Genomic DNA, 12,128 nt, shown 5'->3' on the forward strand with positions numbered 1-12,128 from the left:
CCTTTCACATACCTAAAAAAGCTTTTACTATCCTCCTTTATATTTTTGGTCAGTTTACCTTCGTACCTCATTTTTTTCCCTGTGTATTTCGTTCTTAGTAATCCTCTGTTGTTCTTTAAAAGCTTCCCAGTCCTCCGTTTTCCCACTTATCTTTGCTATTTTATACTTTTTCTCTTTTGACTTTATATGTTTCCTAACTTCCCTGGTCAGCCACGGCCACCCAGCCTCTTCTTAGGATCTTTCTTCCTTTTTGGAATGAACTGATCCTGCATCTTCTGCATTATACCCAGAAATATCTGCCATTGTTCTTCCACTGTCATACCTGCTAAGGTATTGTACTATTGAACTTTGGCCAGCTCCTCCCTCATAGCTCCATAGTTCCCTTTATTCAACAGAAATATTGTCACTTCCGATTGTACCCTCTCCCTCTCAAATTGCAGATTGAAGCTTATTGTACATAACTCCCAAGAGGGTCTTTTTACCCTTAGAATTTCTCAGCTCTATCCACACTGACTCTACATCCCCTGATTCTAGGTCCCCCCATGCAAGGGACTGAATATCATCCCTTACCAACATGGCCACCCCACCCCCTCTGCCCGTCAGTCTGTCCTTACGATAGCACGTGTAGCCTTGAATATTCATTTCCCAGGCCCTGTCCACTTAAAGCCACGTCTCAGTTATCCCCACAATATCATATCTGCCAATTTCCAAAAGAGCCTCAAGCTCATCCATCTTATTTCTAATGCTTCGTGCATTCATGTATAGTATTTTTAATTTGTTACTGCCCTCACCCCTCCCATCAACTCCTATTTCACTCAACCTTACAGCATGATCCCTTTTTGAGTTTTGATTGGTACAAAGTTAAAATGCTCAGACAGCCAGTGCAAATTGCACTGGAATAATTCTGTGATCTGCAGGAAAGGAAGCTCTCACTTAAAGAAAATGTGCTTATGTGATAAATATATATGATTCTATACAGTGCATTTACTGAACAGAGAACCAGCAATACTCACAGTCACCTCTGAGAGGCACCATTATGTCATGCACATTTGACCTCCAGTTCAAAGGTCATGGTTATTTAATAACTTTTAATAGCGTCCCCCGCCCAAGAAAGAAATAATATTTCAGATTATAGTTTGCATTCTGGTTGGAGATATGTTTCATTTGCATTTTGATACAACCTCCCAAATTGTCTGACTAATGGAAATGGAGCAGGTGGTCACATGCACAGGCTGCAGCTGAAGGTGGGAAGCAGGGAAATCCTGTCTTGTAGTTTGATGTATTAGCTCTGTCAGTGTGTTGGGTAGTAAGCTAGCAGGGAGGTTTGCACTGATGTGGTATTTAACATCAAGGTTTGTGATTGACAGGCTGCAGTCAGCTCCTGTGTGTATTGGGGGGCTGCTGCTGGTGGCTGTGGTTAGGATTCTGTCCAGCTGCAGCCTACTATGTGAGAAACTCTGGTTCTGAGAGTCTTCCAGTGAGTTTCTGGTTGTCTGAAAAAGCCAGGCAGACTGCGGTATTAAATGTAGGGTAACCATTGTGTACTTCTCCTTTCACTATTTTATTTGATGCCTACAACTTAATGGTAATAACAACAAGCTGGGGAGATACATTTCCTGGATGCTGAGATATCAATTCTGCAAGTCCTGACAAATTGGTTTCAGTGATGTTCACAGTATCACTGTGTACTCATAATAACTTTTCTGTTCTGATGGATTCTGGCATAATCTGATTTTAAAAAGCAGTATTTTAGTGACATGTGACCAATATGCAGGACCCCACCCTGAATCCAATTGGGCTGCAAATGCTGGTAATTGTGTTAACATCTAATATTGACCAATAATGAGGAGACAATGGCCTAGTGGTATTATCATTACACTGTTAATCAAAAACTCAACTAAGATTCTGAGAACTTGGGTTTGAATTCTGCCAAGGCAGATGGTGGAATTTGAATTCAACAGAAAATGTGTGGGATTAAGAAATTACTGATGATCATGAAGCATTGTTTATTGTCAGAAAAGCCCTTCAGGAGAGAAAATCTGTCATTCTTACCTAATCAGGCCTACATGTGACTTCAGATGTGCAGTTATGTGGTTAACTCTCACTTACCCTCTGGCCAATTAGGGATGGGTAATAAATACTGGCCTTGCTAGTGACATCTATATCCTTTGAATTAATTTTGAAAAATATATTACCAAGCAAACTTAAAAACCCAGTAACATCAGCCTGATGTCAACAGTGCTGTCTCCTGTGGGTGTGAGGTTGAACTAGCAACTCTCTGAACAAGATTTGAGAGTGTAACCAAGGTACAGTGCTAGCTAAGTGCTGTGTTGATGAAGGAGTGCCGTGCTAGCTGAGGGCTGTGTTGTGGAATGTGTGCAGTGCCAGCCGAGGGCTGTGTTGTGGAATGTGTGCAGTGCCAGCCGAGGGCTGTGTTGTGGAATGTGTGCTGTGCCAGCCGAGGGCTGTGTTGTGGAATGTGTGCAGTGCCAGCCGAGGGCTGCGTTGCGGAATGTGTGCTGTACCAGCCGAGGGCTGCGCTGCGGAATGTATGGTCTTTTGGTTCGGGTATTAATCCTAGCAACTAGTATGTCAATTAATGTTGTATTTTACATTTGAGTTATAGCTCCTTTCCTTGCTGATTGTCAAGATTTGAAATGAAATATGTTTGACTCCATGTTGATCCGGTTTCAGTGGGCCGTACTTGCATCTGAAAGAATTCAATGCAAATTTCCAGCCTGACTTAATATGAGAGTCAAGAATGTCAGATTGCATTGGCAGAGGGCACTCTGCTGTGCTGGGGCTAAGTGCTCAGATAATGGCTGCCTTTGTTGTACCATTATCTGAGAGCTAACCCATGGCTGATTTGGTTGTACTTGATGCTCAGTGTGTGGACAAAGTGGAAAATTATGCATTTGATATCAATGCTTTTAAAGCAAGAGATTTTTAACCTTTCCTCTTAATGTTAACCAATGTTACTGAGCAAACTTAAAAAGCCACTAACGTCAGCCTGACTTTAACAGTGCTCTGTCTGATGGTTCAGATGGTTGCCTTTTAAGCCTCATGCCAGGATTTGAGAGTCTAACCTAAGTGCAGTACGAGCTAGGTGATGCCAGTGGCAGAAGGGCATGGCCCTTCTGTCTAGTTGAATGAGAGGTCCCAAGGTGTGATTAGGAGAGCAGAATGTGCTCGTCATTTGTCTAACTTGCCTCTGTTGACTTGCGTGATATCGAATTACTTTATCGAGTTAAAAATTAGACAGCACCAGGTTATAGTCCAACAGGTTTATTTAGAAGCACTAGCTTTCGGAGTGCTGCTCCATTATCAGGTGAGGCATCTCCAAATCATTACGAGTGAATTGCTTTGCAGTGTACTGTCGACATGAAGGACTGTTCTGACTGGACCCTGAACGAGTTATTACAGTCCCAGACCAGATACCTAAAATCAGTAAGTTCCCATGTGAGGGTGTGTTGGGAGGTGGGGGGGTTTACTGGCACCATCCCCTCCTTTATACAGCTGCCCCTTGGTTTGTCTCAGTAAGGTTAATTTACAAAGGATGAGATAAAAGGAGACTGAGTTAACAGAAGAGAAAGTTTATTAATTATTAAATACAAGAGAAATAATGCAAATACTTATTAAAAATGAGAAGAGAGAAAGAAAAATTGATAATTTGTAAAAAGGAGACAGGTGTAATGATTACAGTTGATTTGGCTTTGCAGGTTGACTGAAATTGTTTTTTCTGCTTCCTTCCATCAGTGGCTGGCTGGCAGCATTTAGGGTGTGAGAGAGTTTATTACCTGCAATGGAGAGGTGACGAGCAGTTGGTGCTTTGGCTCTGACCTTCAAAGCTGACTCATATTTGAATCCAAGCCAAGAAGTGCATATACATTTGCTCATTAGCACATCCAGACTAATGTTGAATTAAATCACACAACACCAGGATATAGTCCAACAGGTTTATTTGGAAGCACTAGCTTTTGGAGCGCCACTTCTTCATCAGGTGGTTGTGGAGAATAAGATTGTAAGACACAGAATTTATCGCAAAGGTTTACAGTGTGATGTAACTGAAATTATACATTGAAAAAGACCTTGATTGTTTGTTAAGTCAAAATATGAGCTGGAGGTTGCAGCCCCAAAATACATAATTCCATTGGACTTTTCAAAGCTCACACCAACTCTCTAAATATCATCCTACACAGATCCGTCCCCCTCCCCTATAACCCTGCATTCCCCATGGCTAACCCACACATCCCTGCACTCTATTGGCAATTTAGCATGGCCAATCCACCTACCCTGCACATCTTTGGACTGTGGGAGGAAACTGGAGCACCCAGAGGAAACCCACGCAGACACTGGGAGAATGTGCAAACTCCATACAAAGTCTCCCAAGGCTGGGATTGAACCTGGGTCCCTGACAACGTGAGGCAGCAGTGCTAACACTGAGCCATTGGGCCACATGCTTTCAAGCTTATAATGTCGATGAGTTGCCCTCCACCCCCAGCATTGTGACGAAGAGCTTATGCTCAAAACATCAATTCTTCTGCTGCTTGGAGGTTGCCTGACCTGCTGTGCTTATCCAGTACCACACTTTTCAACTCTGACTCTCTAGCATCTGCAGTCCTCACTCTCTGAGTTGCCCATGGGGCCAACTTGAAAGAGATAACACACACTTTACTGTGGAATTTGGAAAGCAGCAGATTGTGTGGAGCGAAGGACTAATTGTATCAATATTGTCACCATAGCTCCTGATGCACATTCTTGGCAGCTATGATGCTGGCATATGAAATGGGACTGAGAGTTGTTGGGAGAAGGCAGTGTAGCCAATACATGTTAAGACTGTGCATTAGCCCAGTGTTCAGCCCTTGTGTGTCTGGAGCTCCTAGAAAATCCTCCCAATATTCTCTCACGATGGCAAACAGAGACCAGACCCAGAAATACAGTGGTAAGCATCAAGAAAAACCTGGAAGAGTAACCCAGGAATGCCCAGAGCTACAGACAAAGGGAGTTGAGGCCAACAAAGCAAACAGTCTTCAAGGGGGCAAATTGCTAGGACAGCCCAGTGACTATCAGAGACAGCACCCTGGGAGATATGGACTGCAACTCAGGTGAGCAATCAGTTCTGTCTTACCCCACCCAAGAACTTTCTGGAAAGCAGCTGACCTCTGACTGGCTGAGCAAAGGCAGGTGAGGCTGGAAGACCTTTCTGGTCATTTGCCTCAAAAGCAGCAGCGACAGTGGATGTGCTTTGGAAAGGTGCCACCTGCCATTTTATAAGGTCCCTGTGATGGTGCAAAGAGGTCAAAGGTGAGAAGGCCCAGCCGTGTCAGTGATAACAGCTGTCATTTTAGAATAGCATCTGGAAATGCAGGATTGAAGCAATCTATTATTTTAAAATGACTGCCTTTCGTGACCTCAATTGCTCACATTAGAGTCATAGAGATGTACAGCATGGAAACAGACCCTTCGGTCCGACCCGTCCATGCCGACCAGATATCCCAACCCAATCTAGTCCCACCTGCCAGCACCCGGCCCATATCCCTCCAAACCCTTCCTATTCATATACCTAACCAAATGTCTCTTAAATGTAATAGTCTGGTTTTTAGCATTATTTATTAACTATTTGACTAATAGCATTAAAAATCATAAATCCAAATTTGCTGGTGATGCCAAGTTAGACAGCATTGCAGACCGGGTAGATGATGGTGTAAAATTACAAAGGGATATTGACAGACCAAGTGAATGGGTAAAATTGTGGCAGATGGAGTTCAGTGTAAGGAAGTGTGAGGTTATCCATTTTGGACTGGAAAAAAATATAAATCCATGCACTGTCTAAAAGGTATGCAGATAAATACAATGCCTGTCCACAGAGACTTGTCGGTTTGGGTGCATAGATCTTTAAAATGCAATGAGTAAGGGCAGTAAATACTCAAGAAAGCTAAAAAGAATACAGGCCCTCATATCTAGAGTACAAGGGTGTTGAAGTTGTACTGCAGTTATTCAAAACCCTTGTGAGACCACACTCTGAGTACTGTGAGCAGTCCTGTGTGTCACACCTTGGGACAGGTATATTGGCCTTGGCAATGTAAGAATAATGCCTGGGCTTCAAGGGTTAAGTTATAAGGAGTGATTATACAAACCGTTTTCAGTGGAATTTAGAAGCTTAGGAGGTGATGTGAAGGATGTTAACAGGAAAAGACAGGATAGATAAAGATAAACTATTTCCACTGATTGGGAAGTCCATTTCTAGTTCTAAAATTTAGGATGAGACTGTCCAGGAGAGAGATTAGGAAGCATTTCTACACACAAAGTGGTAGATGTTTGGAACTCTTTTTCACAAACGGCAGTGGATTGAGGATCAATTATTAATTATTAAATGTGCAGTAATGTTTTGTGAAGCAAAACATCGACAGCATGGTGGTGCAGTGGTTAGAACTACTGCCTCACAGCACCAGGGACTCAGGTTCGATTCCAGCCTCAGGCAATTATCTGTTGGAGTTCGCACATCCTCCCCATGTCTGCGTGGGTTTCCTCCAGGTGCTCCGGTTTCTTCCCACAGTCCAAAGATCAGGTGAATTGCCGATAGTGTAAGGTGCATTCGTCAGAGGGAAATGGGTCTGGGTGGGTTACTCTTCGGAGGGTCGGTGTGGACTTGTTGGACCGAGGGGCCTGTTTCCACACACTAGAGATTCTAATCTAAAGTAATCTTTAAAAATCAGCTATTCAAGGGTATGGGCCAAAGGCAGGTCTATAGAGTTAGGCTGCAGATCAGCCATGATCTCATTGAATAGTGGAACAGGCTCAAGGGGCTGAATGACCTATTCCAGTTCCTGTGGTTCTATTTAAGAAGCACAAGACAAAAGCTTTTTGAAGGAACCATGACATAAGAAATTGCTTCTCTCGAGAAAGTCAGAGAATGAAAATCAATATTGGACTGTTAACATCAAGCTCAACAGATGCTGTGCTGACTCTAAATTCGAGACAGGAGCTGGACTCACTTCTATCAGATGGACATAAATTACTGCGAAGAATTAGCCTGCAGCCTTCCTGTCAAATATCAAGGGCTGGGGAAAAATCCACCTCCAAGTCAGAGGTCCGTTGCAGAAATGTTAAGACACAAAGATCTCGACACTGCTAGCTGCAGCCGTTATACTCACTCCTAAGCAGGGAAGCCTTTTCATAAGGAGGACATTGAAGCCTTGAGTGAAAGATGGCAACAAACTGAAACGAGCAAATCAATTTAAATCAAAGCTCTTCAGAAGCACAGGAAAACTGAACACTGTATACTGGATCACACTGAAGACTGATGCCAAAACTTGCTGCTTGTTCACACTTTGCAAGGTCTCTCTTTCTCCCTCAGAGCTACCCTTGTAGTATTCTGCTACAGTGCCATTCTCAACATGAATAGACCGATGGAAATTTACATCAACTTAATACATTTGAACAAGGCAATACAATGAGAAATACAACCAATGATATCTAGACCCTTGGACAGCACAATCTTCACCAAGTTGGATACAAGAAATCGATTCTAACAACACCTGCTAGATAAGTCCAAACTTTGAACCACCCTTCATTAAACCCCTTTGGATATTGTTAAAATAGTCTGCATTTTGGAATCCTGTCTGCATTGGAGAATTTCCAGCAAGGCTGTGCCCAATCTCCCGGGACGCAAGGAAGGTGTCACCTGAAAATCACACAGACAATGTTCCTATTCCTTGGTTCCACTGAAGAACAACATACCAAAAGAACATTGGACTCTTGGAAATGCAACAAGAGGCTGAGTTGAAGCTTAACAATGTGGATTTTCAAAGCTAATGATTAACAGTTTGTCTCACATTTTCTAGGCACCATGGATCACAGCAGACTCTCTCAAGACAAAAGCCATCGGTAAACTTCCACTACCTAGACATCTTACACAGCTCCCAGCAATTTATGGATATGTTGAACCAGGTGGGAAGACCCTTACTCCACTTAGCCCAAGTAAATATGTAGGAAGCAATCAGGAAATGTTTGAAATAAGATCAGGCATCAGAAACTGAGCATCAACAATAAACAAGCCAGTGAGTGGTACTATCGCCAGAATGTTATTCCAGAGACCATGGTAATGTTCTGGGGATATGTTTTCAAATATCAACATGGTAGAATGTGTCATTTGAATTCAGTCAAAGTCTCATTGTTAGGAAAAAAACCCATCTAGTTTACTAATGTCCTTTTTAGGGAAGGAAACAGCCACCCTTACCTAGTCTGGACTACTAGTGACTCCAGACCCACAGCAATGTGGTTGATTCTTAACCGCTTTCTTAGATGAGCAACAGCGAGTCAATGACACCCTTATCCCGTAAATGGATTTTTAAGAAGTTGACCAAATGCTAATATTGTCAGAGATCTAAGCATGTCATGATCCCAAACTTCCAATGATAGCAGAGCCGTCATCCACAGGACTTTGGGTAATAGTAATTCCAAAGCCATTGTGTCTCCATTGCGATCCAGAGGTTCCCGCTAATCCAAACAGTGATGGAGAAAGAAGTATTCATAGTAAAGTGGGTATTGAAGAAATTTTGACTGTACATCTCAGGCCTTCCATTGATGGTTAAAACTGACCTCGGACACCTGCCAACATGGTTGAATACCATGGCAATTGCAATGATACCACCCAGAATCCAGAGATGCTGATTACATTTGATGCTCATGCAGTTTGCTACCATCACAGGTGAAGGGAATAGTTCCAGACTGCTGACCTTCTATTGTGGATGTCCATGAACTCTCCAGGGGAAGCAGATGCAAGTTTAGCCCAAGATGTTGGGGAGTTGTACAACCTTTTAACTGCTCAAAATTTGCCAATGCACATCAAATCCCGACAGAGTGGGAAAGGGCCATCAGCCCACTGAGTCTGCACTGACCCTTTAGAATTGCATCTTGCCCAGACCCCCACCCCATCTGCAAATTTGCCATGGCCAATCCACCCAACCTGCACATCTTTGGACTGTGGGAGGAAACTAGAGCACTCAGGAAACCCACGCAGACACAGGGGGAACATGCAAACTCCACACAGACGTTCACCCAAGGCTGGAATCGAACCTGGGTATCTGGTACTGTGAGGCAGCAGTGCTAGCCAATGCGCCACCATGTCACTCTAGGAACCTGGCCTAGAAATCTCCCACTTATTATAAATGTATCCTTTTCATTTCCTTCATCCCCTTTTTTTTTGAATAATATGGTGAGGTACTACATATAGTACAATGGTCTAACCAAGGTTATAATAGATTTTGTTTAATTTAGTGGGTTTTTACCCTAAATTCTGTCCCTTCAAAATTAAAACATGGGGCTTGTGTTAATAACTTTTATGATCTTGCTAACCTGTGGCACACATGTATGGTAAGGCCCCTTTGTTCGTCTGTCTGGACTTGGGCACCCCCCACCATTACATCCACACTGTTGATGGCTAGTCTGAGTCTGCTCATGATATCTCTATCCTGTGGCACTGCTTCTCCAACAACATCATCACATCAACATTACTGATGATCTCTTGGTGGCCTCCAGCAGATACACCAGAGGCCCCTTTGGTATTTTCAGGTTTCAGGCCAGGCTGCAGTGATGCGATACAGTCAGACAGTATCTCACATTGTCTTGAGGATATGGTCCCTGGCTGTACCACTCAGAGAACCAATACTGCTCTCATAGTCCCAACATGACTATGGGAATACCATGGCATTGATCTCTTTGAGCGCAAGAGATGGGCAGTTTATCACCTCCTCTTCAGTACTGTTCGTTTTGATTCAGAGACCTGAAGCTAAAAAGCTGTGCATATATTTCGAGAGGCTGGTGAAACTCTCCTGAGGACTTTCCCTGTGAAGAACAGAGGCCGACAGGGTAGGTGGTGGAGGCGGTGTACATCATTTATGGGGGTAGTGATTTGGGAGATGTGGGGCAGAGAAATAGCTGAGAAATGGTACCATTACTCTATCAACTACTAAGCACATGTCCTGTCTGGTCATAAAGGATTGATCTCTGATTGATTGAAGAAGACTGTCTCCGAGCCCTGCTCTGTTATGCTTACTGTGATGGGTATCATTTGCAACGTTAATACAAACTGTTAACATTTATGTTCAGTCCCTGTAAGTATGTAGCTCCTAAAACTGGGCTTTCCAAAGTGAGGGCAGGACCCTAAGGTGGGACCATGAGCTGAAATTGTGGACGTGTGAGCTCTGACTCACCAATCGTCACCCTGGAGCACCAAGTAAATCCTTGTAGCTTTGCCTCACCTTTAATGGGTGGGTCTTCGCCCCCACCCCCCTCCAACAGGTGGGTCACCCCCTCAGTCAAGTGGGTATCCCTCCCATCCCAAAGCAGGTGGGTTTGCCCCCCCAAACAGGCGGTTACCCCCCCTCTCTAACAGGCGGCTGCTCCCTCGCAGTGACCATCCCCTCCGGTTCTCAATCAGAGCTGGTGGAAACTCTAAGGCTTTCAGTGGGGGACAGAGCGGGGCAAAGTTTTTTTGGAAGCCCTGTTTACTGTCCGAGAAACAGTTAATGATATTCATGTAGTGTAGGCCTCCTTCCTGAGCCATTTACCTCCTTCGTGGTTATTACTTGAACCCACCTGCCACACTCAGCAGAATGTCAAACCCAGAATGGAATAGAAAGCATACATCCGTGGGAACTGGTTTTTGTGGGGATTGGACGTGACTCCGATCATTTCCAGAGTTAAACAGTCTACATTTGTTCAAAGTCTGTTCTTGGGGTCACTACTGCCTGACACTGCTTTTGGTCAAATGTGCTCTGAAAAATACCGCATAATCAAGCAGAAACGTTATGTTTATTGTATGTTCAGGTTCCAGCTGAGAGCTGTACTGTACACAGAGTAGAAGAGGCCAAGAGGAATCATTAATATCCTTCCTCCATTGGCTGTCTGCCACTGCAGTGTGATACAGTGGAGAGAATTGCAGTGCACTGTGCAGCCTGGGGGCAGCCAGAGATCAGGAGCTCGGTCTTTTTGTTTCTTAAAACCTCCAATCCACTTCAGAAAATCATCGCTGAGAAGGCAGTGATTGTGACAGAGTCTTCCAGAAGATAAGAGAGCATTCCAAAATTCTATTAGTTTTAAAATAGTGATGGGAAAGGATAGACCAGATCTAAAAGTTGAAGTTCAAAATTGGAGAGAGGCCAATTTTGACGGTATTAGGCAAGAACTTTCACATGCTGATTGGGGGCAGATGTTCGCAGGTAAAGGGATGGCTGGAAAATGGGAAGCCTTCAGAAATGAGATAACAAGAATCCAGAGAAAGTATATTCCTGTCAGGGTGAAAGGGAAGGCTGGTAGGTATAGGGAATGCTGGATGACTAAAGAAATTGAGGGCTTGGTTAAGAAAAAGAATGAAGCATATGTCCAGTATAGACAGGATAGATGGAGTGAATCCTTAGCAGAATATAAAGGCAGTAGGAATATGCTTAAGAGGGAAGTCAGGAGAGCAAAAAGGGGACATGAGATAGCTTTGGTAAAGCAGGTTAAGGAGAATCCAAAGGGTTTTTACAAATACATTAAGGACAAAAGGGTAACTAGGGAGAGAATAGGACCCCTCAAAGATCAGCTAGGCAGCCTTTGTGTGGAGCCACAGGAGATAGTACACCACTATTTTGTATCAGTATTTACTGTGGAGAAGGATATGGAAGGTATAGAATGTAGGGAAATAGATGGTGACACCTTGAAAAATGTCCATATTACAGAACAGGTGCTAGATGTCTTGAAATGCATAAAGGTGGATAAATCCCCAGGACCTGATCAGGTGTACCCTAGTACTCTGTGGGAAGCTAGGGAAGTGATTGCTGGGCCTCTTGCTGAGATATTTGTATCATCGATAGTCACCGGTGAGGTGCTGAAAGACTGGAGGTTGGCTAACATGGTGCCATTGTTTAAGAAGGGCGGTAAGGACAAGCCAGAGATCTATAGACCAGTGAGCCTGACCTCGGTGGTGGCCAAGTTGTTGGAGGGAATCCTGAGGGACAGGATGTACACGTATTTAGAAAGGCAAGGACTGATTAGGGGTAGTCAACATGGCTTTGTGTGTAGGAAATCATGTCTCACAAACTTGATTGAGTTTTTTGAAGAAGTAACAAAGAAGATTGATGAGG

The 12,128-nt window shown here is 43.6% G+C and overlaps 1 protein-coding gene across 1 annotated transcript in view; it reads left to right on the forward strand.

The window, feature by feature from the left end:
- Positions 1-9,781: 9,781 nt before the first annotated feature.
- The window catches only part of fkbp6 (FKBP prolyl isomerase 6), a 51,250-nt gene continuing 48,903 nt past the window's right edge, over positions 9,782-12,128 (forward strand). Inside the window, exon 1 of the mRNA XM_072589445.1 lies at positions 9,782-9,870. The gene's annotated coding sequence lies outside the window, so the exon portion shown is untranslated. The remainder of the gene's footprint in view (positions 9,871-12,128) is intronic.

The sequence above is a fragment of the Chiloscyllium punctatum genome, chromosome 19 (genome assembly GCF_047496795.1).
Source record: "Chiloscyllium punctatum isolate Juve2018m chromosome 19, sChiPun1.3, whole genome shotgun sequence".
Lineage (NCBI taxonomy): Eukaryota > Metazoa > Chordata > Chondrichthyes > Orectolobiformes > Hemiscylliidae > Chiloscyllium > Chiloscyllium punctatum.